General features: G+C 41.6%; 1 protein-coding gene and 1 long non-coding RNA gene across 7 annotated transcripts in view; both read right to left on the minus strand.

Annotated features, from left to right (window-relative positions):
* The window catches only part of TMEM132B (transmembrane protein 132B), a 382,092-nt gene that overhangs the window by 40,387 nt on the left and 319,275 nt on the right, over positions 1–22,430 (minus strand). The window contains exon 1 of one of the 6 annotated variants that reach the window (XM_059876313.1): positions 217–305. The exons of the other annotated variants lie outside the window; for them this stretch is intronic. The gene's annotated coding sequence lies outside the window, so the exon portion shown is untranslated. Of the gene's footprint in view, positions 1–216; positions 306–22,430 lie in introns of those variants that run through there. 6 annotated transcript variants of the gene reach the window in all.
* Positions 302–22,226, minus strand: LOC132342609 (uncharacterized). The gene is made up of 3 exons (XR_009491058.1): positions 15,410–22,226; positions 743–792; positions 302–341 (listed from the first exon to the last, which is right to left on the minus strand). It is a non-coding gene; the product is annotated as an uncharacterized lncRNA (long non-coding RNA).

Raw genomic sequence — 22,430 nt, forward strand, 5'->3', positions numbered from 1 at the left:
CTCTTTGAAAGCATCTTAGGGTTCTTAAGATGAAGTCCAAACTCACGGATGTGTAGGGACCTGACCCTCGTCCGCCTCCCTAGCTCCCTCTTGCCCCCTTCCTGCTGTCCGTCATCACAGTCAAGCCTCACAGAGGTCTTTTCTGTTCTTCCAAGAGTAAACCCCATTCATGCCTTCTGCCCTTACATACGCAGAGCTCTCTAACCCCAAACACACCTCACTGTTGCTTCCATCCTTCAGATCTCAGCATATATGTCCACTTCTTTGGAGAAATGGGGCTTTTCTGCCTGCTACAATGTGAGTTAGCACTGTATTATCATCTGTCGTAGCATCTAGCCTTCCTGCAACGTAATAACCACAGCTGTCATTATATATTTATTTTGTGTTTACGTTTTAATCTCTGGCTACTCATTAAGTTGTGAACTCCCCAAGGGTCCCGCTCTCCTATCAATGAATGTGACTTGGAAGGTGCTGACCCACACCGTTAAATCAGGCTTCACAAATGAGCAGATGAACCAAATGTGGTCCATCAAGGTATTCTAGCCCCATGTCCACAAAGACTGCTTTAAGATCGAAACCCAAAGGAAATCAGAGACAACAGAAAGGAAAAGAAACAGATTCCTGGGAAAGATTTCTGGGTTCCTGAATCCAGCTACATCTGGGTCTGTTATCTTTGGAAATTTAGAGATACAAAATAAACTGTTTTATTTAAGCCAGTTTTAATTGGGTTTTTATCACTTACAACTGAAAGTCTTGACTAATAACACACGAGATTAGACACCATGTTGGGCTCTAGGGAAAGACAAAAGAGACAAGACAAAAATAAATATCAGTCTCTACACTGAAGAAGCTCACAGCCTTTAAAGACATTATAATAATTTTCCCAAACTGAGTTTCAAGGTAGGTGACTTTATGTTTCATAACAAATCACAACCAATCTTCAGAGCTTGTTGCTTTTATTTCAAATACATTTGCAACCACAGTTCCTTCTTTAGCTTTCTCGTGTGTGGCTGAAATGTTTGCAACCGTGTTTTCCAGTGTCCACCAAGAAACAGCCTTTCAAAAATCCCAAAGGCAGTGTCTACCTGCCTCTGGCACAATGATAAAGTAATTTGTCTTGTTAAATATTACATTTAAATCATCCCCTGGTGCCAGAGATTGCTAAAAATTCACCATCTATCAAAATGCAACTCTTTCATTCTGTTCCCATTTGTGCCAGCTCTAGGTTTTATGTCTTGAGAGCATATTTATATTCCTTTATGAAGGTAAGTTTCCATTAATGTGGCACATTAGTGTGGCGTCTATAAAAATGGCAAAGTAAGGACATGTGAAAAGTCCTCTGTGAAAGAAATTTAAAAATTGGCCAAAAGAGTAAAAATCCACCTTTTCAGAACTCTGGAAATAAAACAAAGGCTTGTGCAGCCAAGAGAGCATTTATTCAAGAAAAATGGCTGAATCTTGGTAAAAACAGAATTTTGTGGCATTTTAACTTGATTTACTCCCATTCCCTACTGTCCAGCTCAGTAGTAGCTTTGAAAAATGACAACCCACTTTCACAGAAAAATACCACTATCTGAAAACCACGGAAGAGAGCAGATTAGGGACGGAGATCTTTCAAAACTTCATTCCCAAAGAATTGCCATTACCTGACTTGTCTGGTATTTCCTAGAAAATTTCATTTGCAAAGCTTTTTGTATCTGACCTGACTCTGAGTTCATTCCCTGTGAAAAGCTTTTTACTAAAGGTATTTGTTTAAAGCAATTACAGGCAATTAGTTAATTTCATAGCTAGCTGCCTGAAGCAGTGCATAACAGTTGTGACAAACAATAGATTCGTCAATAAGTTTAATAAGAAAAGATGAGGAACAGAATTTCCAGAGGGTCTCTGAAATGCTAACACATATTCTGGGGAATCTGTAAGACCATGCTTATACATAGGGCTGTGTGCATGCCCAGGAAGACCTGAGAAGGCCCTCAGCTCTTGTCCCTGGTTGATTTTGCCATTATAGAGAAGCAAGAAGTGAAAGCTAAGGCAGAGCTGTCTAATGCCTGACTGAGGATTCAATGTGTGTCCCAACACATTCAAAGAGACCCTTGTGGGGTTTCCCTGGTGATCCAGTGGTTAAGACTCTGCCTTCCAATGCAGGGGGTGTAAGATCAATTCTTGCTAGGGAATTAAGAGCCCACATGCCATGCGGTGTGACCAAAAATCATAAAACAAAAATTTTTTAAAAGAGGCCCTTGGTAAAGATTGTGATACTTTGATTCCAGATGCCTAGGGAAATCTCTGCCCAATCACTGGCTGACCACCAAGCTAACCAAACAAAGAATTCAGTGGCCACAGGCAACAAAAAATAGAAACTTTACATAATTTGTTCACAAAAGTCACTAAACAACTACTACACACAACAACTATAACAAACCTAGGGAAGGGTGGCAGCACATAGATGGACCTGGAGATTGTCATACACAGTGAGGTCAGAGAGAGAAAGACAAATACCATGTGAGGTCACATATATTCAGTATCTTGTATTATAACAACCTATAATGGAAAAAATCTGAAAATATATATGTATAGTTGAATCACTTTGCTAAACATCTGAAATGAACATAATATTGTAAATCAATCATACTTCAATAAAAAAATTTTCTTATCCATATGTTAGGTAGTTAGAATAGGAAAAAGGAGTCCAGAATGGCAGTGGCTAAAAGACAAGGAAGGGTAAAGTCTGCGAAAACAGAACAAAGGAAGGTCCGAGGACCTGAGTGAGGACCTCAGGTGGAACAAACAGTACTCCTGGTTAGCCCAGTTTACATAGGGCAGGCTCAGGGGAAGGAGAAAAAAACATAAAAAGAGGAGCCAAAAGGCCAGGGGTCTTTCTCTTCTCTCTGTGTCTTTTGGGTCGGCATGCCCTCATGCCTCAAGGATGTATTTTCCTTTATTTTCTAAATAAAACTGAGCTGCAACACGGAGCTGTAACACTGACCTGCCCAAGAGCTGTGATGCGGCCTGTCCGAGGGCTTTAACGCTGGTCCATCGCTTCAAATTTTTGTTGTGACGAGACAGAATCAAGGAAATTACACACACACTCCCCTGACACATATATACATATTGAAACAGAATTTTTGTGTAAATCTCAAGGGAAAGTTGATGGGCTTACGAAAACATCTAATGCTTTCTGAAAGCTTCTCATCTCACTTTTTTTTTTTTTAAGAATAAAACTCCATTGTTTTTAGCTATGAAAATCTAGGAGTTGTATATAACTTTTCAGCACATTATTCTGACTATATACTCTCAGACTAAAGATAAGAATAACTGTAAACACATACTGAATTCTAGTTAGGTTTGTTTTCCACAGCAGTATGGTTCAGCAGTTCCAAAACTACTTTAGTGTACTCTAGGATGGAGCAAATAATGTATCTTGGATAATGAGAGCCAGGTTTCTCATTGCTAGAGAAGTTGAGTTTAAAAATGGAAAGAAGAGTGAACTGTGTGGTCATGAGTCAGAATTAGAAACACCAGCATGAACTCCTGGGGGAATGCAGGTGTAGGTACATTTATATGTGTATAAATGTAGGTATGTGTATGTATATGGTTTTTCTAGTTCCATTCGCTGAGAGAACTTAGATACAGACAATGATGGCTTAACAATCAGCACACCTAGTAAAGTGATGCTTAAAATTCTCCAAGCCAGGCTTCAGCAATACGTGAACTGTGAACTTCCAGATGTTCAAGCTGGTTTTAGAAAAGGCAGAGGGAGGAACCAGAGATCAAACTGCCAACATCTGCTGGATCATCGAAAAAGCAAGAGTTTCAGAAAAACGTCTATTTCTGCTTTATTGACTATGCCAAAGCCTTTGACTGTATGGATCACAATAACCTGTGGAAAATTCTGAAAGAGATGGGAATATCAGACCACCTGACCTGCCTCTTGAGAAATCTGTATGCGCGTCAGGAAGCAACAGTTAGAACTGGAACAACAGACTGGTTCCAAGTAGGAAAAGGAGTTCGTCAAGGCTGTATATTGTCACCCTGCTTATTTGACTTACATGCAGAGTACATCATGAGAAACGCTGGGCTGGAGGAAGCACAAGCTGGAATCAAGATTGCTGGGAGAAATATCAATAACCTCAGATATGCAGATGACACCACCCTTATGGCAGAAAGTGAAGAACTAAATAGCCTCTTGATGAAAGTGAAAGAGGAGAGTGAAAAAGTTGGCTTAAAGCTCAACATTCAGAAAACTAAGATCGTGGCATCCGGTCCCATCACTTCATGGCAAATAGATGGGGAAACAGTGGAAACAGTAGCTGACTTTATTTTTATGGGCTCCACAATCACTGCAGATGGTGATTGCAGCCATGAAATTAAAAGACACTTACTCCTTGGAAGGAAAGTTATGACCAACCTAGATAGTATATTGAAAAGCAGAGACATTACTTTGCCAACAAAGGTCCGTCTAGTCAAGGCTATGGATTTTCCAGTGGTCATGTTTGGATGTGAGAGTTGGACTATAAAGAAAGCTGAGCACAGAAGGATTGATGCTCTTGAACTGTGGTGTTGGAGAAGACTCTTGAGAGTCCCTTGGACTGCAAGGAGATCCAACTAGTCCATCCTAAAGGAGATCAGTCCTGGGTGTTGATTGGAAGGACTGATGTTGAAGCTGAAACTCCAATACTTTGGCCACCTGATGCAAAGAGCTGACTCATTGGAAAAGACCTTGATGCTGGGAAAGATTGAGGGCAGGAGGAGAAGGGGACGACAGAGGATGAGATGGTTGGATGGCATCACCGACTCGATGGACATGGGCTCGGGAGAACTCCGGGAGTGTGTGATGGACAGGGAGGCCTAGCGTGCTGCGGTTCATGGGGTCACCAAGAGTCAGACATGACTGAGCCGCTGAATTGAACTGAGACCCAGATTTTAGTTCTAAACATCATTCAAGAAAGAAAACAGCTCCTTAGAGAAATGGGTGATTCTAGGACTGAGGGTCAGAAAGTACCCAGACAATGAGCCTAGAATATATTATCCACCCAGAAGGTAATAAAGTGATAAAACAAATATCAAAGGACCCAGGGAGACAGCTTGAAAGGCCTCCAGTGTCCAACCTGGAACAATTTTATAACACTATAAATAATTGTAATTGCAAATCATAATAATATAACTTATGTGTAATATGTAATAAGCTATTGAATCCATACTGATATAAACACACAGAGAAGAAAGAAAACATCACCCATAAGGTAAAATTCCAACTAGTACATGCAAAAAAGAATGATGAAATTAGAATATACCATCGGGCAACCACCATTTATTACTATGATTGTAGGAATCACTATTGATGCTACTGATGATTAAAAGTATGATAAGAGAGAGGATATTTGTAGAGTGTAAACGTACCTCTGCGCAAGAGACTTATTCATTTCAAAGAGAAAAACAGTAACTTTGTGTACTGAAAGTTAGATACATCACATTATCCACGTGATCAAAGATAACATCACTACTAATGAGATGAAGAGACATCATATGTCCTGAAGAGGAAGCAACATTTCCTGTTCTCCTCTCCACAAAAAAAGTGACTCTAATAATGAAGAAAGAGCAGACAAATCCAAATTATGGAGCATTCTACAAAATAGCTGGTCTGTATATTTCAAGTATATCATAGCCTGAAAAACAAAGACTGAGAAACTTCCATATTAAAGGAAAATAAGAGACAAAACAAAGGTATATGTGATCCTAGATCAGATCCCCAAACAGAAAAAAATACGTTTATTTTACTTTAATAAGTGTTGGTGGGACAATCGATGAAATTGATTAAACATAGTATAATTGATTAAACATAGTATAATATGAATTAGCATCTAATAACAAAACAGCAGTACAGAGTAGTATCTGGTACATCATAAACATTTGATAAGTATTAATTGTTCTTACTAATCTCATTTAATCCTCAAATATCCCTATTGAAGGATTACTATTTTCATTCTCATTTTACAAACAGGGAAACGAAAGCTAGAAGTTCAGTTCAGTTCAGTTCAGTCACTCAGTCATGTCCAACTCTGTGACCCCACGGACTGCAGCACATCAGGCCTCCCTGTCCATCACCAACTCCTGCAGTCTACTCAAACTCATGTCCATTGAGTTGGTGATGCCATTCAGCCATCTCATCCTCTGTCGTCCCCTTCTCCTCCTGCCCTCAATCTTTCCGAGCATCAGGGTCTTTTCCAATGAGTCAGCTCTTCGCATCAGGTGGCCAAAGTATTGGAGTTTCAGTTTCAGCATCAGTCCTTCTAATGAATATTTAGGACTGATTTCTTTTAGGATGGACTGGTTGGATCTCCTTGCAGTCCAAAGGACTCTCAAGAGTCTTCTCCAGCACCACAGTTCAAAAGCATCAGTTCTTCAGCACTCAGCTTTCTTTATAGTCCAACTCTCACATCCATACATGACTACTGGAAAGTGTTCCTCAATTTGGCCAGAATCACTCTTCTGCTGAGCAGCTGGGGATGTGAACCAAAGCCTGCTGCCCAGGCTGCCTTCTCAGCTCTCCTCCCAGCCCCTCACCTGTGGGATGGAGCTAACAATCCATTTTTTGGCTTCACTCAAAAGCTTTAGGATATAAGATGGATTTGTAAAGGCTTTGATTTTAAAACTTATCAAAAGATGTTATACAAATGTGAAGATTACATTTTAATAGAAACAGCCAAGTAGCCCCAAAGCCCCAAGCAATGACCATGTGTGGCTTCTGGTATGTTCCATTCCAGCCTCTCCCCCAGCTTGTAAGGTTCTGAGTCACACTCTTGCATCCTCTGGTCCCTGGCACAGGGATGCCAGTCTCTAAACAGGACTCTGACCCTATTCTGTGTTCAGACACCTCAACTGCTGACACCTAAAATGGCAAGACAGGTGTAAACTTCGCTGAGACAAGCAAGATGTTGGCTCCAACTGAAAGGATGGTTTTCTATCCCACTGTTGTATTATAAAACTCTGAAATCAGCCCCGTTCTTCCCCTCTTGATGGCTATTTTTGGATTCTGATCATTTATTACCCAGAAAGCAGTAAGTGATTTCAAAACCCAGCTCTTTGTGAATCCCTGAATAATACGAGGATAGTTATCTCAAACGGGATAACACTCAGAGAGGGTCAATAAAATGTGTGTCTGTGAAAACACTCTCCAGGCATCCCTGGGTGGGAGCTTTGAGGGAAGAGGCCAAAACTGTTTGGAAGGAGCTTCTATCAGGCATCACCCAATGGTCAGGGCAACCTCATTACACTAGGCAACCGAGAGCATGATGTGGAAAATGCTACTTAATGTACATGATCAGGGGCCACATACAGGGAAGATGGTTTGTGCAGTGGGTCTCATAGTCATGTTCATCGTCAGGTCTGACACAACAGGATATCAGTGGGGGGATCCCTACATCTTCGTGTAAGGAGGGGGTTCTACAAGGAATGGGGACTGAGTCCATTAAAGACAGGAAGAGACAAAATTCCATGGGATGGGGAGCAGGTTTCTTTTCTTCCTATGACTCCCTGCACTGCCTGGGGTGCTGTAAGATTGCAAATGTAGCTGAAACCTTACAAAGATGTGAAAGTCAAAGAGAGAATACACAGCTTTGGAACAGAGCAAAACAGAGAGTAAGAAAGAGAGAGAAGACAAAGAAAACACCTAAGTCTGAAGAAAGCCAGACAGACAGGGTGCGACAGCACACGCGCAGCTTGGAGACACAGAGACAGTCGTATAGAGAATGCGAGAGGTAGGCAGGGAGACAGACAGGGCAAAGAGGCTGAGTCCCATCCTCAGGCTCGCCTGCTTCTTCTGCTTCCCCCGATTCAGCTGGGTCCTGTTTATTCACACCTCTCAGCCCCAACACTGAATAGTAATTATATGTGTTTTCTCCAATTCATTCCTCTACTTAACTATTAGCACTTCCTTAATTATAACTGTAACGTGTAAATAGTGTTTCTTTGTTGTCTGGGGCATGGAGGCTGGGGGACCTTCTCATCCAACTTGAGCTACATTAAAATTTAACACAACTTCCATTTGCCAGAAACCCAGCAAGTAAATGACATCTATTCAATTAAAATTGAAACCAGATCTGATGGCACCAGTGAGAAAAACTGTTCCCGAAGTAAAGCTTAGTGCTAGGGCTTTCCTGGTAGTCTAGTGGTTACGACTCCATACTCCCAGTGCAGGGGGCATGGGTTCAATCCCTAATCAGGGAACTAAGATCCCATATGCTTCATGGTATGGCCAAAAACAAAAACTCCAAAAGATTCTGACACCAAGAAATTTGTGAAGACCAACCACACCTCCTCCCTTTTTAGTATAATAGAAGTCTGAATTTTAACTCGGGTAATTTGGTTCTTCAGGACTCTCAGTCACCATCTTCTCAGTCTGCGGACTTTGTGAATAAAGTCTCTATGCTTTGCCCCAACAACTCATCTCTCTACTTATTGACCTGTCATATGGCGACCAGTATGAGCTTGGACTTGGTAACATGTGTACCTTACATATTTCTGCTTGTTTAATTCACAGACCAAATCTGTGAGAAGGAACTCTCATCTCCATTTCACAGATCAAAATGCAAATGCACAAAAATAATACACTTGAATTTCTATTACTACATTTTTGACTAATAGAGTAAGCATCTCATTATACTATAGAGATTATACTACTAAACCCCAAAAAGCCTCTCAAGTCTGCACCCTTATCCACTGTGTTATTTACTTAGTAAGAATAATATCTACAGCAAGGACCCAATACATAGAACAGGGAGAGATCTATAAGGCAAAAAAAACCCCAAAAAACCTGTTTGTATATAAGTAAACTGAATCACTGTGCTGTACATCTGAACTAACAACACAAAATATATATACATTAATTAAAAATAAAAATAAGTAAACACATAAATTTTAAGATGAACCATAAAAATAGAATCACAGCAATATGAAAATCATAAAACACCCCATGTCAGTAGAATGCTGAGCACTTCTCATGTCCTGTCTCACTAATACTCAGAGGGAGGGGTTTTTTTTTGACTCTTCTCTCCCCTGCACTATTCAGTTCACTTCAGGTCAGTTCAGTCGCTCAGTCATGTCCAGTTCTTTGCAACCCCATGAATTGCAGCACGCCAGGCCTCCCTGTCCATCACCAACTCCCGGAGTTCACTTAAACTCACGTCCATCGAGTCGGTGATGCCATCCAGCCATCTCATCCTCTGTCGTCCCCTTCTCCTCTTGCCCCCAATCCCTCCCAGCATCAGAGTCTTTTCCAGTGAGTCAACTCTTCACATGAGGTGGCCAAAGTACTGGAGTTTCAGCTTTAGCATCATTCCTTCCAAAGAACACCCAGGGCTGTTCTCTATTAGAATGGACTGGTTGGATCTCTTTGCAGTCCAAGGGACTCTCAAGAGTCTTCTCCAACACCACAATTCAAAAGCATCAATTCTTCGGCGCTCAGCTTTCTTCACAGTCCAACTCTCACATCCATATATGACCACTGGAAAAACCATAGCCTTGACTAGACGGACCTTTGTTGGCAAAGTAATGTCTCTGCTTTTCAATATGCTGTCTAGGTTAGTCATAACTTTTCTTCCAAGGAGTAAGCATCTTTTAATTTCATGGCTGCAGTCACCATCTGCAGTGATTTTGGAGCCCCAAAAAATAAAGTCTGACACTGTTTCTATTATTTTATTTTATAGAAAGTACCACAAATTGGAAATTTTTTAAACTCCTTTACTTGCTTATGATCAACCTCATTCATTAAAGCTTAATTCCTGGGCTTTTGTTTCCACTTATGACTTAGAATTGCTCCATCTGCTGAAACTAGAAAATCAGATAAAATACATAAAACAACTGTCAATTAGAAAGTGGGCAGAAATTTTCTTTAAAAAAAAAAATAAGGTGAGTCCCTTGATTATCATAGGGAGATAAATTCAAATAAAACTCTACAGTTTCATTAAGCTGAGAAAACAGAAATTAGAGTTCAGAGAGGTTGAAGCAACTAGAATTTGTGAGGCAGGCTATCAGAGAGAAGGGGCTGCTGTACAGAGAAAGAATCCTTGAGATCTGCGGGGGCGGGGGGGGGCCGCCCTGGGGTCTCTGACTCACTATATCATCCTTAGGATCCATAGGGGATTGGTTCCAGCATCTCCCCTCCCCAGGACACCTAAATTTGTGGATGCTCAAGTTTCATATAAAATAGCAGAGTCTTTGCCTATCAACATCTTCTCATGGACGTTAAATCATCTCCAGATTACTTATAATACTCATTACAATGTAAGTGCTATGTAAACAGCTGCTGATGTGCAGCAAATTCAAGTTTTGCTTTCTGGAAATTTCCGGAATTTTTTTTCAAGTATTTTCCATTTGAGGTTGGTTGAATCCAGGGAAATGGAACCTGCAAATATAGAAGGCTGATTGTACTCGTCTGTGCATGCAAGGCCAAGGAGAAAATTTCAGAAAGCAGTAAACTGAACAATTTCAGAACTCACATGGAGCTGAAAAGAGTCCACATCTCCACCAGCCAGACTGGAGAGCTTGCGGTATAAGAGGCACTAGACAGAATGCTCAGAAGGGTCAAGCAAGATAGCAGGGCTAAAGCACCCAGGTAAAGGCTGCTCTTGACCTTCCCTAAGAAAGCTTAAAGGCAGCCTCAAATGAATCAAATTTATCTGCAAGAAACTTAACTGGATTTCCCTGGTGGCTCAGTGGTAAAGAACCCACCTGTCAATGCAGAAGAAATGGGTTTGATCCCTAATCCAGGAAGATCCCACATGCCTTGGAGCAACTAGGCCTGTGCGCCACAACTGTTAAGCCTGTGCTCTGGAGCCCAGGAGCCACAACTACTGAGCCCATGTGTCCTAGAGCTCGTGCCCCAAAACAAGAGAGGCTATTGCAGTGAGAAACCCGTGCACCACAGCTAGAGAAACGCTCGCACAGCAACGAAGAGCCAGCACAGTCAAAAATTAATAAATAAATAGCATTTTAAAATAGAGCCATGTTTCCCAAGTTATTTACTTTTTTTAAAGAAACTTAACCACATGCCAGAACAAAGTCAGCACCATTTAAACGAACGTAGCAAGACCCAGCATTCAACAAGGTAGAAGGCACCAGGTATGAAAGGGAATCAAAAGGTATCAAGTAGGACTTCCCTGGTGGGGCAGTGGGTAAGATTCCGTCCACCAATGCAGGGGACATAGGCTTGATCCCTGGCTCAGGAAGATTCCGCATGCGCATGTACCACAACTATGGAGCCTGCCCTCCAGAGCCCACAAGCTGCAACTCCTGAAGCCCTTGCACCCAGAATGTGTGCTCCCCAACAAGGGAAGCCGCAACGAGAAGCCTGCACACAGCAATGAGGAGTAGCTCCCACTCACTGCAACCAGAGAAAGCCCGTGTGCAGCAGTGAAGACCCAGTGCAGCCAAAAATCAATAAAAAAATATTTTTAAGATGTATCAGCTAACCAGGAGGAAAATCAATGAAAACAAAAGACTCAGAAATTGTGACAATGATGGAGTTATGGAGTGGGGGCATTATACACAGAAAATATTAAAGTTAAAAGACAATGGAATGACAATTGAGTGCTTACCCAAGGTAAATGAAAACTTATACCCTACATCAACATAGAAGATTTATTCATAAGAGCCAAAAGCCAGAAACAAGTCACATATCCATTAACTGGGGAATGGATAAACAGATCATGGCATATATGATGGAATAACATTCGGCAACAAACCACTGATACACGTGAAAATGTGGATGAACTGCAAAACAATAAAAGAAGTCATATATACTGTATAACTCGACTAACTTAAAACTCTGGGGGAAAACAAAAGGCAAAATTATAGTGATAGAAGGTAGATCAGCAGTCACCAAAGACGTGGTAGGGAAAAAATCGGTTACAGAAAGACAAGAAGGAACGTTGGGGGCTGATGGAAATGTCCCATCTCTTCATTGCGATGGTGGTGACCTATTTACTCCTGCTGCTGCTGCTGCTGCTGCTGCTAAGTCGCTTCAGTCATGTCCGACTCTGTGCAACCCCATAGATGGCAGCCCACCAGGCTCCCCTGTCCCTCGGATTCTCCAGGCAAGAACACTGGAGTGGGCTACCATTTCCTTCTCCAATGCATGAAAGTGAAAAGTGAAAGTGAAGTCGCCAGTCGTGTCCGATTCTTCACGACCCCATGGACTGCAGCCCACCAGGCTCCTCCATCCATGGGATTTTCCAGGCAAGAGTACTGGAGTGGGGTGCCGTTGCCTTCTCCGAGTTACTCCTAAAACCTACCAAATTATAAAATGAGTTTTACTGAACAAACACTTTATCCCTCAAGAAACATAGCAAAAAACTAGATTTCATTTTCTGATTGCTCATTGCTGCATCCCTGGTATTTATTGTTATGCAATAAACAGTTGTTAGAAGAAAAGGGAAGGAATGAGAAAGGATTCATTTGGGTCCTTTTTCCAATGGTCAGTCCACTGCTGACCCTACTGTGTGAAAGAATCAAAGTCCAAGGTCCAGGAAGTTCCCCACACTGCAGCAGCTGGTCACGTGTCACATACTGTCCTTAGGTGGATAAAACTCATACACTCTCTTAACAGCTCACACATGGGGTTACCAACTTCCCCTTTTCCCACATTTCCCCCTTCTACCCAGTGTGGCATAATGGTTCCAAGCTAGGCTGGGGAGCCAAACCCCCTGCTCCCCATCTGACCTATGTCCCTTGGGAAAGTCACTGAAACTCACTCAGACTCAGTTTCCCTATCTGTAATAGGTGGTCAATAACTGTACCTATGCCTCAGGAAGTAGCCATGAGGCTTAATTAATGTAACACATTTAAAACTCTTGGAACACTGCTTGGCCCTTGGTAGCTGCTCAGTGAAGCCTAGTTATTGGTTTTATTACTTCCATCTTTTTTTTTTTTTTCATGGAGAAACTTCACTCTTCCTTCAATACCCTACCAAAGAGTTGTTTCCTATGCAAAGCCTCCCCAGGCAACAGTTCCATGTAAAAAAAAATGCTGACTCCTCAAACATGTCCCAGTAGTGCCTTATAAATGTATCCTCTTGATGCTGGAGAAGACTCCCTAGAAAAATCCTGAATATTCACTGGAAGGACTGATGCTAAAGCTGAAGCTCCAATAATTTGGCCACCTAATATGAAGAGCCAACTCATTGGAAAAGACCCTGATGCTGGGAAAGATTGAAGGCAGGAGGAGAAGAGGTTGAAAGAGGATGAGATGCTTGGATGGCATCGTTGACTCAATGGACATGAGTGTGAGCAAACTCCAGGAGACAGTGAAGGACAGGGATGCCTGATGTGCTACAGTCCATGGGGCTGCAAAGAGTCAGACATGACTTAGTGACTGAATAACAACAGAGTTTTCTCCTATGCAAAGCCTCCCCAGATGACAGTTCCCTGTAAAAATTAACTGTTTCCTCAAATATGTCCCAGTTCAGTTCAGTTCAGTTGCTCAGTCGTGTCCGACTCTTTGTGACCCCATGAGTTACAGCACGCCAGGCCTCCCAATAGAGCCTTATAAATGCCTCCTCTTCATGCAGTTTCCTAGGTCACATGGCTGTCTCTTGGATGTGCTTTTGTGTGTGTTTTGAATGCGCAGAGTCTGGCATCAGCCTAAAGTCATTACAGATGTTTGAACAAACTTAATAAATACCAATTTATTTAGTATTTACTGGGACTCTAGGCTACACAGGATGACTTGGGGGAAGTGTAAAGCAGAAAGTCACCTCCTTGGAAAGACAAAATCTGAATAGTTTTATCGGCACTTTAACCCTGAGTCCTCCTATCAAGAATGAAAACTCACTTTGGAAGAACTTATCTAAGAAATTTTCATGAACTCTGTCTGTAAAGAAGAGAAGCCACATGTCATCATAGGCAAACATGACCCCAAAACCCACATTTTTTTCTCAAAGCATTTTAGAATTTCTAAAGGCTGAAAGAACTCAATGAAAATTACATCCCATTCTCTGTATTTTCCACATTGAACCTGACAAGAGGAAATGTGTGATGTCAGGATAGAAGCCATTCTTTCTATCTATTTGATAAATTATTCACCATCTTTCCCTATGTAAATGTATTAAGATTAACGTGTAAAACAAGCAGCTTACTATATTAAAATTCAAAGTCACTCTGAAGTGTTGCCTCAGCATTTACGAATTAGTGCCCCAGGACTCAAATTAATGGAACTGCTGGCTGCAAACCTATCTTTGCTTTCCTAGCTCCGTTATATCAAATCCAGCTGCCTCGTCTCTTTGCCTGAATCTTTAAGACCATACTGGGCTTGTATTTGTTTTCTAGTGCTGCCATAACAAATTACCACAAACCTGATAACTTAAAATAGCAGAAATTAATTCTCTCACAGACCTGTCAATCAGAAGTCCGAACTCAACATTTTGGCAGGGCTACACTCCCTCCAAGGCCCTTGGGCAGGACTCTTCCTTACCTCTTCCAGCTCTGGGCAGCTCTAGGCACCCCTTGGCTTGTGGTAGCATCACTCTAATCTCTGCCTCCACCTTCACATGGCCAAGTGTTCTGTGTTTCTTCTCTGGATCTGTGTGCCTTAAATCTTGCTCTTTTTTTTCCCATAAGAACATTGGTTTCTGAATTTACCAGCCAAGATAATCTCTTCTTGAGATGCTTGATTTAATTACATATGCAAAAATCCTATTTCCAAATAAGGTCTCAATAACAGATATGGGGAGGGGTCAGAACCTGGACATATCTTTTTGGGAGATACTGTTCAATCCACTACCTGGTTTCTCTCTTGTTGCACTGTTGAGTGTAGAAAATAAGGTGACAGGCCCCAACCTTTATGTTACAAGGAAAACAGTGGCAAAACTCTGGCCCTCATCTGTATTGAGAAAAGCTCAAACTTTCTCATTCTTTAACAAACAAATCCCTTACTACTTTGGGAAAACCAGTAGGGTGGGTTTTTTCCCCAATTTCATAATAAATTCAAATTGCAAAACAAGCAATTGTCTATTGCCTACACCCCCTTACCTCTAAGCAGGAATCATCATATTTGGTACATATACCCTAGAAGATCAAAAAGTTTCATTTTTGCTTTCAAAGGATCAGAAAACAATGCTGGGACATTTCTAAGAGAGAGAAGCAGTATTAACTCAGCGGTCCCCAGAAACCCACTTTCCACCTTGCGGTGCAGGGGACTCAGGTTCCATCCCTGATCAGGGAACTAAGATTTCACATGCTGCAGGGCAGCCAGGCCCACGTGCCACAACCACTGAGGCCAAGCACAGCTAGAGAGCCTGGTGTGTGGCAGTTCAAGACCCCACGTGAGGCAACGAAGATCTCATGGGCCACACCTAAGATCCGATGTCACCTAATAGATAAATAAATAGAAAAAGAAAGCAAGCTGCTTTACACACCCGTGATGTCAGTGCACACACTTCGCTGGCTGGGACACAAGGTCTAGGCGGATGGAAGTTCTGAGATGCTGTTGTCCAACACCGTGCTAAGGCTATGCATGAGCAGAAAGTGATCAAACCATGTGAATGATGAGGTGGCTGGTGGCTCTGCCTGTCTCCTCCAGAAAAGAAAAATAAGCATAGTCATGAATTTTTGTTTGTTTTGTTGTTTAGTTGTTCAAAAGGGAGCAATTTCCTTCAGACTTGCTTGCGCATATCAATTCTTCTCAATTCCTTTTGAAAGGGGTTCCCTAGACAAGCAGTTTTCAGTATTGGTTTGAGCTTATCCTATTACTAGACAAAGAAAAAAACTCCATGCCTTTACTTGACACTTCAATTAAGGAGCTGTTTTTGATATTGGGAAGGTGGGTGAAGCATGACTTAAGCAAAGAGACAGTTACTGAACCCAGTAATTTAGAACATGCAATGTTCACTGAAGCCCAGAGGTAATCTAATTCCTACATTGATATGTCATAATGGATTTTGGAAATTATCTTTGAAGTGCCACTGAAACCCCAAAGAGAGACAGAAGAGAGTGACTTATTATTCCAGGAAGAGGGATACTGGCCATGCCATAGCACTGGTCCCCAAGTGAGCTCTGATTCTCTTCCATCCTAGGAACTTGACCACTGACTCCTCTCAGCTTCTAATCTTCCCACAGGACTGATGGACCTCTCCTTCCAGAAGTGCATCCTGGGACCCAGGTCTACAGCCAATCAGCATCTGGCATTTCTCCTGCCCCAACCATTGGTTCAAGGACTGGCACATGATCCCTGGCTGGTCCAATCATATCAGGCTTCTATAACTAGTAAACAGTAGTCTCCTGGCTGATCCAAAGCCTTTACAGACTGTGTTGTAAACTTCATTTCATGCCTCTGAATTGAGAGTGACTTCCTTGTGTTGTGTGTAAGAAGGTGGCAGGAAATGAAGTTCTTTTCAGTGGCTTCTCACAAATGGAGCCAACCACATGCTCCCCTCTCTTATTTGCAGGTAGACTCTGAAACAATGTAGTCAGTACTGGTCTAAATACAGTTACTGCCTAATTAAGAAAGGGATCCTCACTTAGGACATCAGTCTCAATTAGAGATCAAACCAGCACTCTCATGCATAACAGAGCCCTGGGGCTACCGCATGGTGGGCTCTAATCAATGTTTCCTCCTAGTTACCCTTGACATTTCCCTCCCCTGAAAGTAATTGTGACTTCACTTCCATAGCACCCACGGCATTCACACCACCTTTACGTCAAGAGATTCACAGCTTCCCTGGGAGGTAAGCAGGGAAGTTAGGACCATTTCCATCATAAAGAGGAGGAAACTGAGTCTCCAAGAGGGCACCTGGCCTGCCCAAGGTCTCAGAACTGGTTATGAAATCTTCCCAGAACAGGAACCTATGCCCTCTCTTCTGGGGTGATATTTCTACTGGGGCGCTTTTGTGATTACTTATTTCAGTAAGGGAATGGGTATATTTGCAGTGTAGCACTGTAGTTAAGAGAATACTGTGATAGAATACTACCTCTCTTTCTTGATCTGGAATCCTGGACTTCCTGAATGGACTTGGATAAATGATTTATTTTCTCAAGATCCCATTTACTGAATATCTGCCTACTGGTTCTAGCAATTACTGAGGGAGAAGGGTTAAAACCTCCAACTATAATTGTAGATTTATTTATCCTCTCGGTTATAAAAGGTTTTGCTTTATGTATTTTGAAGCTTCGTTACTGAGTGCCTACAGGCTTTAAAATAAAGAGGATTCCAAATATGAAGACTGGACTCCATAACCTCAGCAGGATGATATAGATAAAGGTTGCAGATAGGGATCTCAAATGCTTATTTTCCTCAACTGCTGCATGCATCTTTTTGTCATAATGAAATTGACTATCATGCCTCCTTCCCCTGAGACTTTGTCCATGGAATTGCTCAAAGGGGAAGTTCCAAATTGTAACAGGAATGATTCCGCTCATCCAAAAAGACTGAGATGGATAACAATTTGACTCAATGTCTTATATCTTCACAATTATCTTCTCAAGCACTCCTTTTTTCTTCACAGACACTTAAGTTAAATGCTTCAAAGCATGTGTTGACAAATGTTTGACAACATCAAAACAATGGCTTTTTAAGGAACAAAGCCCAAATCCTTTTTCAAAGGAAAGAAACTTTCTGTAATGGTAAACAATCAACCCCATTTTGACATGTAGACGTCTGAATTTTCCAGTGTGGAAACCACAGAACACTGAACTTGCTAGATACCTAAGAAATTAGCTCTTCCACTCCCCAATCATGTTGCCAACATTGTCAAGAATGAAAATATACGGTGTTGGCAAAGAAGAGACACAACAGACCCTTTCATATGCTGTTGATGGGGATATGAGCCTGGAAATATCATTTATAATTAGCAACCCATGGTTCTTTGATTCAGCAATCCCAGTAATAAGGATCTGTATAAAGTTATTTGTTGCACTACTGCTTGTAGTGCAAAAATGTAAGGCAAGAAAGAAAGGAAGGAAGGAAGGAAGAAGGAAAGAGAGGGAGAGAGAGAAAAGGAGGGGGGAGTGGAAGGAAAGGAAAACAACCTAAATGTCTAACACAAGAAGATTGATTAAATAAATGATGCCCATCCTATGAAATATGATGTGGCTATTAAGGAGGAAAAGTGTTTGGGGTCTCTATAAATTGGCCTAAGGATAAACCATGATATTACACAGAAAGATGTATAGAATAATTCTGTTTCTTTGTAGCTTTATTCTTATATCTTGTCATTTGTAGGAAGGGACAGTAGGAACCAGTTTCTAGATCTGCCCAGGGCAGCCCTGTAGGTGGTATCTGGGGAAAAGAGTAGAGAAAGTCATCTGTATTCCCTGAGACATTGCCTTGGGGACCACAGCCACTCCCGTGTTCAGCCACTGGTATCCAAGCAGCATTCCCCAAACTATGGTCCTTCATGCACAGCCCTTAAATGTTTGACATCATCATGCGCTGTAGTCAATATTTCTTTGACTCAATTCACATTTTATAGGATTTTTACTTAATCATATTTTTAAAAGGTGTTTTCTTTTTATATTTATTTGATTGAAGTATAGTTGATTTACAACCAATGTGTGTTAGTTTCTGGTGTACAGCAAAGCAATTCACATATATACCTGCATTCTTTTTCATATTTCTCCATTGTGCTTAGTCACAGGCTACTGAATACAGTTCCCTGTGCTATACAGTAGGACCCTGTGTTTACCGATCCTACATATAATAGTTTGCATCTGCTAATCCCAAACTCTCAGTCCAGCCCTCCCTCACCTCCCTTGCCCACAAGTCTGTTTGCTACGCCTGTGAATGTTTCTGTTTTGTAGATTAGTTCGTTTGTGTCATATTTTAGATTCCAAATATGAGTGATATCATGGAATTTTTTTTAAAAGATGTTTTTTGTAACATAAATGGAAAGGGTCAGCATTACATGCCACAGGTAAAAAGAAACAAAACTAAATATTCAGAGCTGGAGTATAACCTTTAAAATTGTGAATTGCTATGTTGTACACCTGAAACTTACATAATATTGTACACCCACTGTACCACAAACCTAAAAAACAGCTAGTCCTCGCTTTGCAAAGTTCCATTATGCACAGATGTCAGTTACCATAGTTTAGTCAAATAACCTGAATCTCCCCTAAAACACGGTTCATTTTTCAGTTACCAAGATCTCCTCTATTCACCCGAGTAAATGTACCACGTACAAACTTCTAACCAGCTCTTTAAATTTGCCAGCTCTTCAGCTCACAAATCACTACATAAACAAACAGATGGATATCATGATGAGTGACCAATTACATCAATTACTTCACAGTCTGTTGGTGACTGATAACCGTGCATCTGTTATTCAGTTCATACCCAGACAGCGAAGTATGAAAGTGTGCTGTTGCCTCGTCTCTCAGTGATAAGACCCACTGCCAAAATGGATCATCAAAAGGTGGGATGGGTCAACAGAGATCAAAGTGCAACACACAAATGAAAAGCATTGATGCTGACAGTAAAATGAAAATAAAATGTGGATGGAATCATAGAAGAAATAGCTGGGTGATGCGGGCAATGTTGACACTATCAGAGTCAAGAAACTAGAGCTATGCAGTTAGAGGAGCTTAATAAAGGTGAATATCAACATAAATGAAAAAAGCAGTTGTAACAAAGAGATCAAAGATGCCACAGAAGAAATGACACCAGCTAACCAACCTCACGTTAAAGAAATCTCAGAGATCTTTCAAAGCATTGAAAGTGCAAAGGATAAAATGTGAGAAGCTGATTCAAGACCTAATGAGTGTGACAATCTGTCAAAGCATGGAAAAGATGCTCTCTTCAAATCCTAAGTTGAACAATGAGAAGATAAACGCTGCTCAAACTGCTCTTGATAAGTTTTATACAAAGAAATAAAACACTTTCTCAATGTTGCTACTGCTTTAAATTACCAATGTACCAAATCAATATTACTTTTACTGTCTTTTTTCACTTCCCTATATACTTTCTAATCAATGGTGAGAGTGTTTTTAATGTTCTGACAAAACTTTTTAAAGGTCACAAAGCAAACACAATTTCGCCCATTGATTAGTAAGATTGCTTTGCACGGTTTCAGTCTGCTGGGTCATTGACGTGGTCTGACACCACCATGAAAAGCCAGGGCTACCTGTAATTAAAACAAAGCACTACTATTAAATGACATTTGGATACTGTTGCCTGTCCAGGGCTTTGGCAAAAGACTCACTGTTTTCCTAGTAAAAATGAGCAAGTTCCTAAAGAATTGTTAAAAAATAGTAGAATCCAAGTGAGACTTGGTTCTTGACCTAATCAAAGGTTGAAAGAGAACTGAAAGGAAATCATTTTCTCCTTATGTTATTCGGTTTTATTTAACATGCTGTTCATGCCCTGTGTACACTCACCTTACTTGTCGGGATGTGTCTCTAGGAAGCCTTCAGCCTTCACCTTCCCTTCTACAGACCCTCCCCTCCCCAACACTGTCCAATCTCCCCTGCCACCATGGTCCTCATCAACCTTCAGAGCCTCCCCGGGGCCCTCAGCAGATCTGCTCACCCCCATCCATTATATGCTCTTGTAACAACAGCCTAGACTTGCCTGTTACAGCACCTGCCACAACTGTGATCACATAACCAAGTATGTCCTTGGTTGTTTCACAAGTGACTTCCTGGTTAGGATGGAAGGACAGTGCTTTTTGCTCCTTTCACTCTTCATTGCATCCCACAGGCCTTGCCCTGAGGCTGACATATAATAGGTGCTCATTTAATATTTGGTAAATGTTGATGGGCTTCCCTAGTAGCTCAGCTGGTAAAGAATCCACCTGCAATGCAGGAGACCCTGGTTCGATTCCTGGGTCAGGAAGTTCCCCTGGAGAAGGGAGAGGCTACCCACTCCAGTATTCATGGGCTTCCCTGGTGGCTCAGGCTGTAAAGAATCTGCCTGCAATGCAGGAGACCTGGGTTCGATCCCTGGGTTGGGAAGATCCCCTGGAGAAGCACATGGCAATCCAATCCAGTATTCTTGCCTGGAGAATCCCCATGGACAGAGGATCCTGGTGGGCTACAGTCCACTCAGTCACAAAGAATAGGACACAACTGAGAAACAAGTGTTAATGAATGATGAGTCTGAATAACTGCAGGAAATATTACATTCCCTAAAAAAACAATTACTGCAGAAAAGCTATTGTTAATCCACAGAGAGCCTGATGCAAATTAAAAGATGGTACCTCATCCATTCCTCAGAAAATTATAATATACCGATTTTGTTAGAATGACGCACTTTACTGCCATCTGCTATACAACTGTCCTACTTAATTCCCAACTCTGCAATGTCTGGGGTGTGGATGACATGGCTGTGGCCGTGCCCTTGAGCAGTAAGCAACCTGGACAACCTTACTTGCAGTCCTGAGCATGCTCAGGCTGGGAAGCCACTTGGCAGGAGCGGAGCCTGAATCCTCTTCTGCAGATTGGATCACCACATGCCCCTCTCCCAACCTCTCACAGAAGAGTGTGCCCATCACACCCCAGGAAATCCAGTTATTTCCATCAACTGATACATTTCAGACTCTAAAACCACAGAAAAGGATTTCAAATAGCATGAAATGAAACGAAGCAACAAAGCCACTGATCCAGAAGCTTATCTACAATCTGAGGTTAAACCATTGTCCAAGAAACAGATACAGAGAACCTTATAGAGAAATAAAGTAGTGCCATTTCAAGAAAAGGAAGCTGAGAAAAAGGAAGGAGGCCCATCTGGTGGGGTCTCTACAAGCACAAGGAAGGGCCTGGGAGCATGATGAGGCGGTTTTTGGACGTGTTACTTTTAGTTTTCTTACAATGAGATTACATCACAGCAGGAGTCTCAGGGGCCCTGCTCTCTTGGGACTAGAGCTCAGAAATACACTGACAACATGAAGATATTTTTTAAAAAAGGAGCCAAGGACTTTCCTGGTGGTCCAGTGGCTAAGACTCTGAGCTCCCAATGCAAGGGGCCTGGGTTTGATCCCTGGCCAGGGAACTAGATCCCACATGCCGCAACCAAGAGTTTACATGCTGCAGCTCAAACTCCTGGATGCCTCACGAAGATCAAAGATCCCACATGTCACTACTAGGGTCTAGCACAGCCAACTAAACTAAATATTTTTTTTTTTAAAGGAGCCAGACAAAAGGTGGGGCCACATTTACCCTCATCAAATCTCAGTCTAAATGACCCCTCTCTCCATCTCTGCTGAGAAAAAAAATCCAGTCCACCCAGGAGACCACTGAACCTCCAGAGTCCAGTCACTGGCTTTAACCCAGACTGGATTCTTCTCTTCATTTCCATTTCTGTGGGAAGTTGAAGCTATTCAACATTTTCATCGGGAGCTTAGAGCCCACATCAAATAGAGTACTATGATCTAATAAAGGACTCATTATTTTTTTGCTCATAGTCATCTGTGAAGAAAATTATACAGGTTATTTTATCAGATGGTG

The sequence above is a fragment of the Bos taurus genome, chromosome 17 (assembly GCF_002263795.3).
Source record: "Bos taurus isolate L1 Dominette 01449 registration number 42190680 breed Hereford chromosome 17, ARS-UCD2.0, whole genome shotgun sequence".
NCBI classification, from domain to species: Eukaryota; Metazoa; Chordata; class Mammalia; order Artiodactyla; family Bovidae; genus Bos; species Bos taurus.